Below are 9,987 nucleotides of genomic sequence, written 5' to 3' on the forward strand. Positions count from 1 at the left end.
CCCGCAGTTATCTGTCGCAGAGTGAGCAGTAAATGAGTTTTCTCCCCCGTCAAAAACATGTTCGCGTCTACAGCACCCGGTGTTCCCAGGCGGTCACCCATCCAAGTACTGAGCGGGCCCGACGTTGCTTAACTTCAGTGATCGGACGAGAACTGGTGTTTTCAACGTGATATGGCCGTAGACGACGACAGGTGAAAAAATCCCGCAGTTATCTGTCGCAGAGTGAGCAGTAAATGAGTTTTCTCCCCCGTCAAAAACATGTTCGCGTCTACAGCACCCGGTGTTCCCAGGCGGTCACCCATCCAAGTACTGAGCGGGCCCGACGTTGCTTAACTTCAGTGATCGGACGAGAACTGGTGTTTTCAACGTGATATGGCCGTAGACGACGACAGGTGAAAAAATCCCGCAGTTATCTGTCGCAGAGTGAGCAGTAAATGAGTTTTCTCCCCCGTCAAAAACATGTTCGCGTCTACAGCACCCGGTGTTCCCAGGCGGTCACCCATCCAAGTACTGAGCGGGCCCGACGTTGCTTAACTTCAGTGATCGGACGAGAACTGGTGTTTTCAACGTGATATGGCCGTAGACGACGACAGGTGAAAAAATCCCGCAGTTATCTGTCGCAGAGTGAGCAGTAAATGAGTTTTCTCCCCCGTCAAAAACATGTTCGCGTCTACAGCACCCGGTGTTCCCAGGCGGTCACCCATCCAAGTACTGAGCGGGCCCGACGTTGCTTAACTTCAGTGATCGGACGAGAACTGGTGTTTTCAACGTGATATGGCCGTAGACGACGACAGGTGAAAAAATCCCGCAGTTATCTGTCGCAGAGTGAGCAGTAAATAGGCAATATCTGTCGCAGAGTGAGCAGTAAATGAGTTTTCTCAGCCGTCAAAAACATGTTCGCGTCTACAGCACCCGGTGTTCCCAGGCGGTCACCCATCCAAGTACTGAGCGGGCCCGACGTTGCTTAACTTCAGTGATCGGACGAGAACTGGTGTTTTCAACGTGATATGGCCGTAGACGACGACAGGTGAAAAAATCCCGCAGTTATCTGTCGCAGAGTGAGCAGTAAATGAGTTTTCTCCCCCGTCAAAAACATGTTCGCGTCTACAGCACCCGGTGTTCCCAGGCGGTCACCCATCCAAGTACTGAGCGGGCCCGACGTTGCTTAACTTCAGTGATCGGACGAGAACTGGTGTTTTCAACGTGATATGGCCGTAGACGACGACAGGTGAAAAAATCCCGCAGTTATCTGTCGCAGAGTGAGCAGTAAATGAGTTTTCTCCCCAGTCAAAAACATGTTCGCGTCTACAGCACCCGGTGTTCCCAGGCGGTCACCCATCCAAGTACTGAGCGGGCCCGACGTTGCTTAACTTCAGTGATCGGACGAGAACTGGTGTTTTCAACGTGATATGGCCGTAGACGACGACAGGTGAAAAAATCCCGCAGTTATCTGTCGCAGAGTGAGCAGTAAATGGGTTTTCTCCCCCGTCAAAAACATGTTCGCGTCTACAGCACCCGGTGTTCCCAGGCGGTCACCCATCCAAGTACTGAGCGGGCCCGACGTTGCTTAACTTCAGTGATCGGACGAGAACTGGTGTTTTCAACGTGATATGGCCGTAGACGACGACAGGTGAAAAAATCCCGCAGTTATCTGTCGCAGAGTGAGCAGTAAATGAGTTTTCTTCCCCGTCAAAAACATGTTCGCGTCTACAGCACCCGGTGTTCCCAGGCGGTCACCCATCCAAGTACTGAGCGGGCCCGACGTTGCTTAACTTCAGTGATCGGACGAGAACTGGTGTTTTCAACGTGATATGGCCGTAGACGACGACAGGTGAAAAAATCCCGCAGTTATCTGTCGCAGAGTGAGCAGTAAATGAGTTTTCTCCCCCGTCAAAAACATGTTCGCGTCTACAGCACCCGGTGTTCCCAGGCGGTCACCCATCCAAGTACTGAGCGGGCCCGACGTTGCTTAACTTCAGTGATCGGACGAGAACTGGTGTTTTCAACGTGATATGGCCGTAGACGACGACAGGTGAAAAAATCCCGCAGTTATCTGTCGCAGAGTGAGCAGTAAATGAGTTTTCTCCCCCGTCAAAAACATGTTCGCGTCTACAGCACCCGGTGTTCCCAGGCGGTCACCCATCCAAGTACTGAGCGGGCCCGACGTTGCTTAACTTCAGTGATCGGACGAGAACTGGTGTTTTCAACGTGATATGGCCGTAGACGACGACAGGTGAAAAAATCCCGCAGTTATCTGTCGCAGAGTGAGCAGTAAATAGGCAATATCTGTCGCAGAGTGAGCAGTAAATGAGTTTTCTCAGCCGTCAAAAACATGTTCGCGTCTACAGCACCCGGTGTTCCCAGGCGGTCACCCATCCAAGTACTGAGCGGGCCCGACGTTGCTTAACTTCAGTGATCGGACGAGAACTGGTGTTTTCAACGTGATATGGCCGTAGACGACGACAGGTGAAAAAATCCCGCAGTTATCTGTCGCAGAGTGAGCAGTAAATGAGTTTTCTCCCCCGTCAAAAACATGTTCGCGTCTACAGCACCCGGTGTTCCCAGGCGGTCACCCATCCAAGTACTGAGCGGGCCCGACGTTGCTTAACTTCAGTGATCGGACGAGAACTGGTGTTTTCAACGTGATATGGCCGTAGACGACGACAGGTGAAAAAATCCCGCAGTTATCTGTCGCAGAGTGAGCAGTAAATGAGTTTTCTCCCCAGTCAAAAACATGTTCGCGTCTACAGCACCCGGTGTTCCCAGGCGGTCACCCATCCAAGTACTGAGCGGGCCCGACGTTGCTTAACTTCAGTGATCGGACGAGAACTGGTGTTTTCAACGTGATATGGCCGTAGACGACGACAGGTGAAAAAATCCCGCAGTTATCTGTCGCAGAGTGAGCAGTAAATGGGTTTTCTCCCCCGTCAAAAACATGTTCGCGTCTACAGCACCCGGTGTTCCCAGGCGGTCACCCATCCAAGTACTGAGCGGGCCCGACGTTGCTTAACTTCAGTGATCGGACGAGAACTGGTGTTTTGAACGTGATATGGCCGTAGACGACGACAGGTGAAAAAATCCCGCAGTTATCTGTCGCAGAGTGAGCAGTAAATGAGTTTTCTCCCCCGTCAAAAACATGTTCGCGTCTACAGCACCCGGTGTTCCCAGGCGGTCACCCATCCAAGTACTGAGCGGGCTCGACGTTGCTTAACTTCAGTGATCGGACGAGAACTGGTGTTTTCAACGTGATATGGCCGTAGACGACGACAGGTGAAAAAATCCCGCAGTTATCTGTCGCAGAGTGAGCAGTAAATGAGTTTTCTCCCCCGTCAAAAACATGTTCGCGTCTACAGCACCCGGTGTTCCCAGGCGGTCACCCATCCAAGTACTGAGCGGGCCCGACGTTGCTTAACTTCAGTGATCGGACGAGAACTGGTGTTTTCAACGTGATATGGCCGTAGACGACGACAGGTGAAAAAATCCCGCAGTTATCTGTCGCAGAGTGAGCAGTAAATGAGTTTTCTCCCCCGTCAAAAACATGTTCGCGTCTACAGCACCCGGTGTTCCCAGGCGGTCACCCATCCAAGTACTGAGCGGGCCCGACGTTGCTTAACTTCAGTGATCGGACGAGAACTGGTGTTTTCAACGTGATATGGCCGTAGACGACGACAGGTGAAAAAATCCCGCAGTTATCTGTCGCAGAGTGAGCAGTAAATGAGTTTTCTCCCCCGTCAAAAACATGTTCGCGTCTACAGCACCCGGTGTTCCCAGGCGGTCACCCATCCAAGTACTGAGCGGGCCCGACGTTGCTTAACTTCAGTGATCGGACGAGAACTGGTGTTTTCAACGTGATATGGCCGTAGACGACGACAGGTGAAAAAATCCCGCAGTTATCTGTCGCAGAGTGAGCAGTAAATGAGTTTTCTCCCCCGTCAAAAACATGTTCGCGTCTACAGCACCCGGTGTTCCCAGGCGGTCACCCATCCAAGTACTGAGCGGGCCCGACGTTGCTTAACTTCAGTGATCGGACGAGAACTGGTGTTTTCAACGTGATATGGCCGTAGACGACGACAGGTGAAAAAATCCCGCAGTTATCTGTCGCAGAGTGAGCAGTAAATAGGCAATATCTGTCGCAGAGTGAGCAGTAAATGAGTTTTCTCAGCCGTCAAAAACATGTTCGCGTCTACAGCACCCGGTGTTCCCAGGCGGTCACCCATCCAAGTACTGAGCGGGCCCGACGTTGCTTAACTTCAGTGATCGGACGAGAACTGGTGTTTTCAACGTGATATGGCCGTAGACGACGACAGGTGAAAAAATCCCGCAGTTATCTGTCGCAGAGTGAGCAGTAAATGAGTTTTCTCCCCCGTCAAAAACATGTTCGCGTCTACAGCACCCGGTGTTCCCAGGCGGTCACCCATCCAAGTACTGAGCGGGCCCGACGTTGCTTAACTTCAGTGATCGGACGAGAACTGGTGTTTTCAACGTGATATGGCCGTAGACGACGACAGGTGAAAAAATCCCGCAGTTATCTGTCGCAGAGTGAGCAGTAAATGAGTTTTCTCCCCAGTCAAAAACATGTTCGCGTCTACAGCACCCGGTGTTCCCAGGCGGTCACCCATCCAAGTACTGAGCGGGCCCGACGTTGCTTAACTTCAGTGATCGGACGAGAACTGGTGTTTTCAACGTGATATGGCCGTAGACGACGACAGGTGAAAAAATCCCGCAGTTATCTGTCGCAGAGTGAGCAGTAAATGGGTTTTCTCCCCCGTCAAAAACATGTTCGCGTCTACAGCACCCGGTGTTCCCAGGCGGTCACCCATCCAAGTACTGAGCGGGCCCGACGTTGCTTAACTTCAGTGATCGGACGAGAACTGGTGTTTTCAACGTGATATGGCCGTAGACGACGACAGGTGAAAAAATCCCGCAGTTATCTGTCGCAGAGTGAGCAGTAAATGAGTTTTCTCCCCCGTCAAAAACATGTTCGCGTCTACAGCACCCGGTGTTCCCAGGCGGTCACCCATCCAAGTACTGAGCGGGCTCGACGTTGCTTAACTTCAGTGATCGGACGAGAACTGGTGTTTTCAACGTGATATGGCCGTAGACGACGACAGGTGAAAAAATCCCGCAGTTATCTGTCGCAGAGTGAGCAGTAAATAGGCAATATCTGTCGCAGAGTGAGCAGTAAATGAGTTTTCTCAGCCGTCAAAAACATGTTCGCGTCTACAGCACCCGGTGTTCCCAGGCGGTCACCCATCCAAGTACTGAGCGGGCCCGACGTTGCTTAACTTCAGTGATCGGACGAGAACTGGTGTTTTCAACGTGATATGGCCGTAGACGACGACAGGTGAAAAAATCCCGCAGTTATCTGTCGCAGAGTGAGCAGTAAATGAGTTTTCTCCCCCGTCAAAAACATGTTCGCGTCTACAGCACCCGGTGTTCCCAGGCGGTCACCCATCCAAGTACTGAGCGGGCCCGACGTTGCTTAACTTCAGTGATCGGACGAGAACTGGTGTTTTCAACGTGATATGGCCGTAGACGACGACAGGTGAAAAAATCCCGCAGTTATCTGTCGCAGAGTGAGCAGTAAATAGGCAATATCTGTCGCAGAGTGAGCAGTAAATGAGTTTTCTCAGCCGTCAAAAACATGTTCGCGTCTACAGCACCCGGTGTTCCCAGGCGGTCACCCATCCAAGTACTGAGCGGGCCCGACGTTGCTTAACTTCAGTGATCGGACGAGAACTGGTGTTTTCAACGTGATATGGCCGTAGACGACGACAGGTGAAAAAATCCCGCAGTTATCTGTCGCAGAGTGAGCAGTAAATGAGTTTTCTCCCCCGTCAAAAACATGTTCGCGTCTACAGCACCCGGTGTTCCCAGGCGGTCACCCATCCAAGTACTGAGCGGGCCCGACGTTGCTTAACTTCAGTGATCGGACGAGAACTGGTGTTTTCAACGTGATATGGCCGTAGACGACGACAGGTGAAAAAATCCCGCAGTTATCTGTCGCAGAGTGAGCAGTAAATAGGCAATATCTGTCGCAGAGTGAGCAGTAAATGAGTTTTCTCAGCCGTCAAAAACATGTTCGCGTCTACAGCACCCGGTGTTCCCAGGCGGTCACCCATCCAAGTACTGAGCGGGCCCGACGTTGCTTAACTTCAGTGATCGGACGAGAACTGGTGTTTTCAACGTGATATGGCCGTAGACGACGACAGGTGAAAAAATCCCGCAGTTATCTGTCGCAGAGTGAGCAGTAAATGAGTTTTCTCAGCCGTCAAAAACATGTTCGCGTCTACAGCACCCGGTGTTCCCAGGCGGTCACCCATCCAAGTACTGAGCGGGCCCGACGTTGCTTAACTTCAGTGATCGGACGAGAACTGGTGTTTTCAACGTGATATGGCCGTAGACGACGACAGGTGAAAAAATCCCGCAGTTATCTGTCGCAGAGTGAGCAGTAAATAGGCAATATCTGTCGCAGAGTGAGCAGTAAATGAGTTTTCTCAGCCGTCAAAAACATGTTCGCGTCTACAGCACCCGGTGTTCCCAGGCGGTCACCCATCCAAGTACTGAGCGGGCCCGACGTTGCTTAACTTTAGTGATCGGACGAGAACTGGTGTTTTCAACGTGATATGGCCGTAGACGACGACAGGTGAAAAAATCCCGCAGTTATCTGTCGCAGAGTGAGCAGTAAATGAGTTTTCTCCCCCGTCAAAAACATGTTCGCGTCTACAGCACCCGGTGTTCCCAGGCGGTCACCCATCCAAGTACTGAGCGGGCCCGACGTTGCTTAACTTCAGTGATCGGACGAGAACTGGTGTTTTCAACGTGATATGGCCGTAGACGACGACAGGTGAAAAAATCCCGCAGTTATCTGTCGCAGAGTGAGCAGTAAATGAGTTTTCTCCCCCGTCAAAAACATGTTCGCGTCTACAGCACCCGGTGTTCCCAGGCGGTCACCCATCCAAGTACTGAGCGGGCCCGACGTTGCTTAACTTCAGTGATCGGACGAGAACTGGTGTTTTCAACGTGATATGGCCGTAGACGACGACAGGTGAAAAAATCCCGCAGTTATCTGTCGCAGAGTGAGCAGTAAATGAGTTTTCTCCCCCGTCAAAAACATGTTCGCGTCTACAGCACCCGGTGTTCCCAGGCGGTCACCCATCCAAGTACTGAGCGGGCCCGACGTTGCTTAACTTCAGTGATCGGACGAGAACTGGTGTTTTCAACGTGATATGGCCGTAGACGACGACAGGTGAAAAAATCCCGCAGTTATCTGTCGCAGAGTGAGCAGTAAATGAGTTTTCTCCCCCGTCAAAAACATGTTCGCGTCTACAGCACCCGGTGTTCCCAGGCGGTCACCCATCCAAGTACTGAGCGGGCCCGACGTTGCTTAACTTCAGTGATCGGACGAGAACTGGTGTTTTCAACGTGATATGGCCGTAGACGACGACAGGTGAAAAAATCCCGCAGTTATCTGTCGCAGAGTGAGCAGTAAATGAGTTTTCTCCCCCGTCAAAAACATGTTCGCGTCTACAGCACCCGGTGTTCCCAGGCGGTCACCCATCCAAGTACTGAGCGGGCCCGACGTTGCTTAACTTCAGTGATCGGACGAGAACTGGTGTTTTCAACGTGATATGGCCGTAGACGACGACAGGTGAAAAAATCCCGCAGTTATCTGTCGCAGAGTGAGCAGTAAATGAGTTTTCTCCCCCGTCAAAAACATGTTCGCGTCTACAGCACCCGGTGTTCCCAGGCGGTCACCCATCCAAGTACTGAGCGGGCCCGACGTTGCTTAACTTCAGTGATCGGACGAGAACTGGTGTTTTCAACGTGATATGGCCGTAGACGACGACAGGTGAAAAAATCCCGCAGTTATCTGTCGCAGAGTGAGCAGTAAATAGGCAATATCTGTCGCAGAGTGAGCAGTAAATGAGTTTTCTCAGCCGTCAAAAACATGTTCGCGTCTACAGCACCCGGTGTTCCCAGGCGGTCACCCATCCAAGTACTGAGCGGGCCCGACGTTGCTTAACTTCAGTGATCGGACGAGAACTGGTGTTTTCAACGTGATATGGCCGTAGACGACGACAGGTGAAAAAATCCCGCAGTTATCTGTCGCAGAGTGAGCAGTAAATGAGTTTTCTCCCCCGTCAAAAATATGTTCGCGTCTACAGCACCCGGTGTTCCCAGGCGGTCACCCATCCAAGTACTGAGCGGGCCCGACGTTGCTTAACTTCAGTGATCGGACGAGAACTGGTGTTTTCAACGTGATATGGCCGTAGACGACGACAGGTGAAAAAATCCCGCAGTTATCTGTCGCAGAGTGAGCAGTAAATGAGTTTTCTCCCCAGTCAAAAACATGTTCGCGTCTACAGCACCCGGTGTTCCCAGGCGGTCACCCATCCAAGTACTGAGCGGGCCCGACGTTGCTTAACTTCAGTGATCGGACGAGAACTGGTGTTTTCAACGTGATATGGCCGTAGACGACGACAGGTGAAAAAATCCCGCAGTTATCTGTCGCAGAGTGAGCAGTAAATGGGTTTTCTCCCCCGTCAAAAACATGTTCGCGTCTACAGCACCCGGTGTTCCCAGGCGGTCACCCATCCAAGTACTGAGCGGGCCCGACGTTGCTTAACTTCAGTGATCGGACGAGAACTGGTGTTTTCAACGTGATATGGCCGTAGACGACGACAGGTGAAAAAATCCCGCAGTTATCTGTCGCAGAGTGAGCAGTAAATGAGTTTTCTCCCCCGTCAAAAACATGTTCGCGTCTACAGCACCCGGTGTTCCCAGGCGGTCACCCATCCAAGTACTGAGCGGGCTCGACGTTGCTTAACTTCAGTGATCGGACGAGAACTGGTGTTTTCAACGTGATATGGCCGTAGACGACGACAGGTGAAAAAATCCCGCAGTTATCTGTCGCAGAGTGAGCAGTAAATAGGCAATATCTGTCGCAGAGTGAGCAGTAAATGAGTTTTCTCAGCCGTCAAAAACATGTTCGCGTCTACAGCACCCGGTGTTCCCAGGCGGTCACCCATCCAAGTACTGAGCGGGCCCGACGTTGCTTAACTTCAGTGATCGGACGAGAACTGGTGTTTTCAACGTGATATGGCCGTAGACGACGACAGGTGAAAAAATCCCGCAGTTATCTGTCGCAGAGTGAGCAGTAAATGAGTTTTCTCCCCCGTCAAAAACATGTTCGCGTCTACAGCACCCGGTGTTCCCAGGCGGTCACCCATCCAAGTACTGAGCGGGCCCGACGTTGCTTAACTTCAGTGATCGGACGAGAACTGGTGTTTTCAACGTGATATGGCCGTAGACGACGACAGGTGAAAAAATCCCGCAGTTATCTGTCGCAGAGTGAGCAGTAAATGAGTTTTCTCCCCCGTCAAAAACATGTTCGCGTCTACAGCACCCGGTGTTCCCAGGCGGTCACCCATCCAAGTACTGAGCGGGCCCGACGTTGCTTAACTTCAGTGATCGGACGAGAACTGGTGTTTTCAACGTGATATGGCCGTAGACGACGACAGGTGAAAAAATCCCGCAGTTATCTGTCGCAGAGTGAGCAGTAAATAGGCAATATCTGTCGCAGAGTGAGCAGTAAATGAGTTTTCTCAGCCGTCAAAAACATGTTCGCGTCTACAGCACCCGGTGTTCCCAGGCGGTCACCCATCCAAGTACTGAGCGGGCCCGACGTTGCTTAACTTCAGTGATCGGACGAGAACTGGTGTTTTCAACGTGATATGGCCGTAGACGACGACAGGTGAAAAAATCCCGCAGTTATCTGTCGCAGAGTGAGCAGTAAATGAGTTTTCTCCCCCGTCAAAAACATGTTCGCGTCTACAGCACCCGGTGTTCCCAGGCGGTCACCCATCCAAGTACTGAGCGGGCCCGACGTTGCTTAACTTCAGTGATCGGACGAGAACTGGTGTTTTCAACGTGATATGGCCGTAGACGACGACAGGTGAAAAAATCCCGCAGTTATCTGTCGCA

At 51.8% G+C, this 9,987-nt stretch overlaps 48 non-coding genes across 48 annotated transcripts; all 48 read right to left on the minus strand.

Moving 5' to 3' along the window:
- Positions 1-64: 64 nt before the first annotated feature.
- On the minus strand, positions 65-183 carry LOC126808072 (5S ribosomal RNA). Its single transcript, XR_007674315.1, has one exon. It is a non-coding gene; the product is annotated as a 5S ribosomal RNA (ribosomal RNA).
- Positions 184-265: 82 nt separating this feature from the next.
- On the minus strand, positions 266-384 carry LOC126808073 (5S ribosomal RNA). Its single transcript, XR_007674316.1, has one exon. It is a non-coding gene; the product is annotated as a 5S ribosomal RNA (ribosomal RNA).
- Positions 385-466: 82 nt separating this feature from the next.
- On the minus strand, positions 467-585 carry LOC126808074 (5S ribosomal RNA). Its single transcript, XR_007674317.1, has one exon. It is a non-coding gene; the product is annotated as a 5S ribosomal RNA (ribosomal RNA).
- An 82-nt stretch (positions 586-667) lies between these two features.
- LOC126808075 (5S ribosomal RNA) lies at positions 668-786 on the minus strand. The gene has a single exon (XR_007674318.1). It is a non-coding gene; the product is annotated as a 5S ribosomal RNA (ribosomal RNA).
- Positions 787-900: 114 nt separating this feature from the next.
- LOC126808076 (5S ribosomal RNA) lies at positions 901-1,019 on the minus strand. Its single transcript, XR_007674319.1, has one exon. It is a non-coding gene; the product is annotated as a 5S ribosomal RNA (ribosomal RNA).
- Positions 1,020-1,101: 82 nt separating this feature from the next.
- Positions 1,102-1,220, minus strand: LOC126808077 (5S ribosomal RNA). The gene has a single exon (XR_007674320.1). It is a non-coding gene; the product is annotated as a 5S ribosomal RNA (ribosomal RNA).
- Positions 1,221-1,302: 82 nt separating this feature from the next.
- Positions 1,303-1,421, minus strand: LOC126808078 (5S ribosomal RNA). The gene has a single exon (XR_007674321.1). It is a non-coding gene; the product is annotated as a 5S ribosomal RNA (ribosomal RNA).
- Positions 1,422-1,503: 82 nt separating this feature from the next.
- On the minus strand, positions 1,504-1,622 carry LOC126808079 (5S ribosomal RNA). The gene has a single exon (XR_007674322.1). It is a non-coding gene; the product is annotated as a 5S ribosomal RNA (ribosomal RNA).
- An 82-nt stretch (positions 1,623-1,704) lies between these two features.
- Positions 1,705-1,823, minus strand: LOC126808081 (5S ribosomal RNA). The gene has a single exon (XR_007674324.1). It is a non-coding gene; the product is annotated as a 5S ribosomal RNA (ribosomal RNA).
- Positions 1,824-1,905: 82 nt separating this feature from the next.
- On the minus strand, positions 1,906-2,024 carry LOC126808082 (5S ribosomal RNA). Its single transcript, XR_007674325.1, has one exon. It is a non-coding gene; the product is annotated as a 5S ribosomal RNA (ribosomal RNA).
- An 82-nt stretch (positions 2,025-2,106) lies between these two features.
- LOC126808083 (5S ribosomal RNA) lies at positions 2,107-2,225 on the minus strand. The gene has a single exon (XR_007674326.1). It is a non-coding gene; the product is annotated as a 5S ribosomal RNA (ribosomal RNA).
- A 114-nt stretch (positions 2,226-2,339) lies between these two features.
- LOC126808084 (5S ribosomal RNA) lies at positions 2,340-2,458 on the minus strand. Its single transcript, XR_007674327.1, has one exon. It is a non-coding gene; the product is annotated as a 5S ribosomal RNA (ribosomal RNA).
- An 82-nt stretch (positions 2,459-2,540) lies between these two features.
- On the minus strand, positions 2,541-2,659 carry LOC126808085 (5S ribosomal RNA). The gene has a single exon (XR_007674328.1). It is a non-coding gene; the product is annotated as a 5S ribosomal RNA (ribosomal RNA).
- An 82-nt stretch (positions 2,660-2,741) lies between these two features.
- On the minus strand, positions 2,742-2,860 carry LOC126808086 (5S ribosomal RNA). Its single transcript, XR_007674329.1, has one exon. It is a non-coding gene; the product is annotated as a 5S ribosomal RNA (ribosomal RNA).
- An 82-nt stretch (positions 2,861-2,942) lies between these two features.
- On the minus strand, positions 2,943-3,061 carry LOC126808322 (5S ribosomal RNA). Its single transcript, XR_007674567.1, has one exon. It is a non-coding gene; the product is annotated as a 5S ribosomal RNA (ribosomal RNA).
- Positions 3,062-3,143: 82 nt separating this feature from the next.
- LOC126808057 (5S ribosomal RNA) lies at positions 3,144-3,262 on the minus strand. The gene has a single exon (XR_007674301.1). It is a non-coding gene; the product is annotated as a 5S ribosomal RNA (ribosomal RNA).
- An 82-nt stretch (positions 3,263-3,344) lies between these two features.
- On the minus strand, positions 3,345-3,463 carry LOC126808087 (5S ribosomal RNA). The gene has a single exon (XR_007674330.1). It is a non-coding gene; the product is annotated as a 5S ribosomal RNA (ribosomal RNA).
- An 82-nt stretch (positions 3,464-3,545) lies between these two features.
- Positions 3,546-3,664, minus strand: LOC126808088 (5S ribosomal RNA). Its single transcript, XR_007674331.1, has one exon. It is a non-coding gene; the product is annotated as a 5S ribosomal RNA (ribosomal RNA).
- Positions 3,665-3,746: 82 nt separating this feature from the next.
- On the minus strand, positions 3,747-3,865 carry LOC126808089 (5S ribosomal RNA). The gene has a single exon (XR_007674332.1). It is a non-coding gene; the product is annotated as a 5S ribosomal RNA (ribosomal RNA).
- An 82-nt stretch (positions 3,866-3,947) lies between these two features.
- Positions 3,948-4,066, minus strand: LOC126808090 (5S ribosomal RNA). The gene has a single exon (XR_007674333.1). It is a non-coding gene; the product is annotated as a 5S ribosomal RNA (ribosomal RNA).
- Positions 4,067-4,180: 114 nt separating this feature from the next.
- Positions 4,181-4,299, minus strand: LOC126808092 (5S ribosomal RNA). Its single transcript, XR_007674335.1, has one exon. It is a non-coding gene; the product is annotated as a 5S ribosomal RNA (ribosomal RNA).
- Positions 4,300-4,381: 82 nt separating this feature from the next.
- LOC126808093 (5S ribosomal RNA) lies at positions 4,382-4,500 on the minus strand. Its single transcript, XR_007674336.1, has one exon. It is a non-coding gene; the product is annotated as a 5S ribosomal RNA (ribosomal RNA).
- Positions 4,501-4,582: 82 nt separating this feature from the next.
- On the minus strand, positions 4,583-4,701 carry LOC126808094 (5S ribosomal RNA). The gene has a single exon (XR_007674337.1). It is a non-coding gene; the product is annotated as a 5S ribosomal RNA (ribosomal RNA).
- An 82-nt stretch (positions 4,702-4,783) lies between these two features.
- On the minus strand, positions 4,784-4,902 carry LOC126808095 (5S ribosomal RNA). The gene has a single exon (XR_007674338.1). It is a non-coding gene; the product is annotated as a 5S ribosomal RNA (ribosomal RNA).
- Positions 4,903-4,984: 82 nt separating this feature from the next.
- Positions 4,985-5,103, minus strand: LOC126808069 (5S ribosomal RNA). The gene has a single exon (XR_007674312.1). It is a non-coding gene; the product is annotated as a 5S ribosomal RNA (ribosomal RNA).
- Positions 5,104-5,217: 114 nt separating this feature from the next.
- On the minus strand, positions 5,218-5,336 carry LOC126808096 (5S ribosomal RNA). The gene has a single exon (XR_007674339.1). It is a non-coding gene; the product is annotated as a 5S ribosomal RNA (ribosomal RNA).
- Positions 5,337-5,418: 82 nt separating this feature from the next.
- Positions 5,419-5,537, minus strand: LOC126808097 (5S ribosomal RNA). The gene has a single exon (XR_007674340.1). It is a non-coding gene; the product is annotated as a 5S ribosomal RNA (ribosomal RNA).
- Positions 5,538-5,651: 114 nt separating this feature from the next.
- Positions 5,652-5,770, minus strand: LOC126808098 (5S ribosomal RNA). Its single transcript, XR_007674341.1, has one exon. It is a non-coding gene; the product is annotated as a 5S ribosomal RNA (ribosomal RNA).
- An 82-nt stretch (positions 5,771-5,852) lies between these two features.
- Positions 5,853-5,971, minus strand: LOC126808099 (5S ribosomal RNA). Its single transcript, XR_007674342.1, has one exon. It is a non-coding gene; the product is annotated as a 5S ribosomal RNA (ribosomal RNA).
- Positions 5,972-6,085: 114 nt separating this feature from the next.
- Positions 6,086-6,204, minus strand: LOC126808100 (5S ribosomal RNA). Its single transcript, XR_007674343.1, has one exon. It is a non-coding gene; the product is annotated as a 5S ribosomal RNA (ribosomal RNA).
- An 82-nt stretch (positions 6,205-6,286) lies between these two features.
- LOC126808101 (5S ribosomal RNA) lies at positions 6,287-6,405 on the minus strand. Its single transcript, XR_007674344.1, has one exon. It is a non-coding gene; the product is annotated as a 5S ribosomal RNA (ribosomal RNA).
- A 114-nt stretch (positions 6,406-6,519) lies between these two features.
- On the minus strand, positions 6,520-6,638 carry LOC126808311 (5S ribosomal RNA). Its single transcript, XR_007674554.1, has one exon. It is a non-coding gene; the product is annotated as a 5S ribosomal RNA (ribosomal RNA).
- An 82-nt stretch (positions 6,639-6,720) lies between these two features.
- LOC126808103 (5S ribosomal RNA) lies at positions 6,721-6,839 on the minus strand. The gene has a single exon (XR_007674346.1). It is a non-coding gene; the product is annotated as a 5S ribosomal RNA (ribosomal RNA).
- Positions 6,840-6,921: 82 nt separating this feature from the next.
- Positions 6,922-7,040, minus strand: LOC126808104 (5S ribosomal RNA). Its single transcript, XR_007674347.1, has one exon. It is a non-coding gene; the product is annotated as a 5S ribosomal RNA (ribosomal RNA).
- An 82-nt stretch (positions 7,041-7,122) lies between these two features.
- On the minus strand, positions 7,123-7,241 carry LOC126808105 (5S ribosomal RNA). The gene has a single exon (XR_007674348.1). It is a non-coding gene; the product is annotated as a 5S ribosomal RNA (ribosomal RNA).
- An 82-nt stretch (positions 7,242-7,323) lies between these two features.
- On the minus strand, positions 7,324-7,442 carry LOC126808106 (5S ribosomal RNA). Its single transcript, XR_007674349.1, has one exon. It is a non-coding gene; the product is annotated as a 5S ribosomal RNA (ribosomal RNA).
- An 82-nt stretch (positions 7,443-7,524) lies between these two features.
- Positions 7,525-7,643, minus strand: LOC126808107 (5S ribosomal RNA). The gene has a single exon (XR_007674350.1). It is a non-coding gene; the product is annotated as a 5S ribosomal RNA (ribosomal RNA).
- Positions 7,644-7,725: 82 nt separating this feature from the next.
- On the minus strand, positions 7,726-7,844 carry LOC126808108 (5S ribosomal RNA). The gene has a single exon (XR_007674351.1). It is a non-coding gene; the product is annotated as a 5S ribosomal RNA (ribosomal RNA).
- A 114-nt stretch (positions 7,845-7,958) lies between these two features.
- On the minus strand, positions 7,959-8,077 carry LOC126808109 (5S ribosomal RNA). The gene has a single exon (XR_007674352.1). It is a non-coding gene; the product is annotated as a 5S ribosomal RNA (ribosomal RNA).
- An 82-nt stretch (positions 8,078-8,159) lies between these two features.
- On the minus strand, positions 8,160-8,278 carry LOC126808110 (5S ribosomal RNA). Its single transcript, XR_007674353.1, has one exon. It is a non-coding gene; the product is annotated as a 5S ribosomal RNA (ribosomal RNA).
- An 82-nt stretch (positions 8,279-8,360) lies between these two features.
- LOC126808111 (5S ribosomal RNA) lies at positions 8,361-8,479 on the minus strand. Its single transcript, XR_007674354.1, has one exon. It is a non-coding gene; the product is annotated as a 5S ribosomal RNA (ribosomal RNA).
- An 82-nt stretch (positions 8,480-8,561) lies between these two features.
- Positions 8,562-8,680, minus strand: LOC126808112 (5S ribosomal RNA). The gene has a single exon (XR_007674355.1). It is a non-coding gene; the product is annotated as a 5S ribosomal RNA (ribosomal RNA).
- Positions 8,681-8,762: 82 nt separating this feature from the next.
- On the minus strand, positions 8,763-8,881 carry LOC126808080 (5S ribosomal RNA). Its single transcript, XR_007674323.1, has one exon. It is a non-coding gene; the product is annotated as a 5S ribosomal RNA (ribosomal RNA).
- Positions 8,882-8,995: 114 nt separating this feature from the next.
- On the minus strand, positions 8,996-9,114 carry LOC126808114 (5S ribosomal RNA). Its single transcript, XR_007674357.1, has one exon. It is a non-coding gene; the product is annotated as a 5S ribosomal RNA (ribosomal RNA).
- Positions 9,115-9,196: 82 nt separating this feature from the next.
- Positions 9,197-9,315, minus strand: LOC126808115 (5S ribosomal RNA). Its single transcript, XR_007674358.1, has one exon. It is a non-coding gene; the product is annotated as a 5S ribosomal RNA (ribosomal RNA).
- An 82-nt stretch (positions 9,316-9,397) lies between these two features.
- On the minus strand, positions 9,398-9,516 carry LOC126808116 (5S ribosomal RNA). The gene has a single exon (XR_007674359.1). It is a non-coding gene; the product is annotated as a 5S ribosomal RNA (ribosomal RNA).
- Positions 9,517-9,630: 114 nt separating this feature from the next.
- On the minus strand, positions 9,631-9,749 carry LOC126808117 (5S ribosomal RNA). Its single transcript, XR_007674360.1, has one exon. It is a non-coding gene; the product is annotated as a 5S ribosomal RNA (ribosomal RNA).
- An 82-nt stretch (positions 9,750-9,831) lies between these two features.
- Positions 9,832-9,950, minus strand: LOC126808118 (5S ribosomal RNA). The gene has a single exon (XR_007674361.1). It is a non-coding gene; the product is annotated as a 5S ribosomal RNA (ribosomal RNA).
- Positions 9,951-9,987: the final 37 nt, after the last annotated feature.

This window comes from Patella vulgata, chromosome 9, assembly GCF_932274485.2.
Source record: "Patella vulgata chromosome 9, xgPatVulg1.2, whole genome shotgun sequence".
Taxonomy (NCBI): Eukaryota; Metazoa; Mollusca; class Gastropoda; family Patellidae; genus Patella; species Patella vulgata.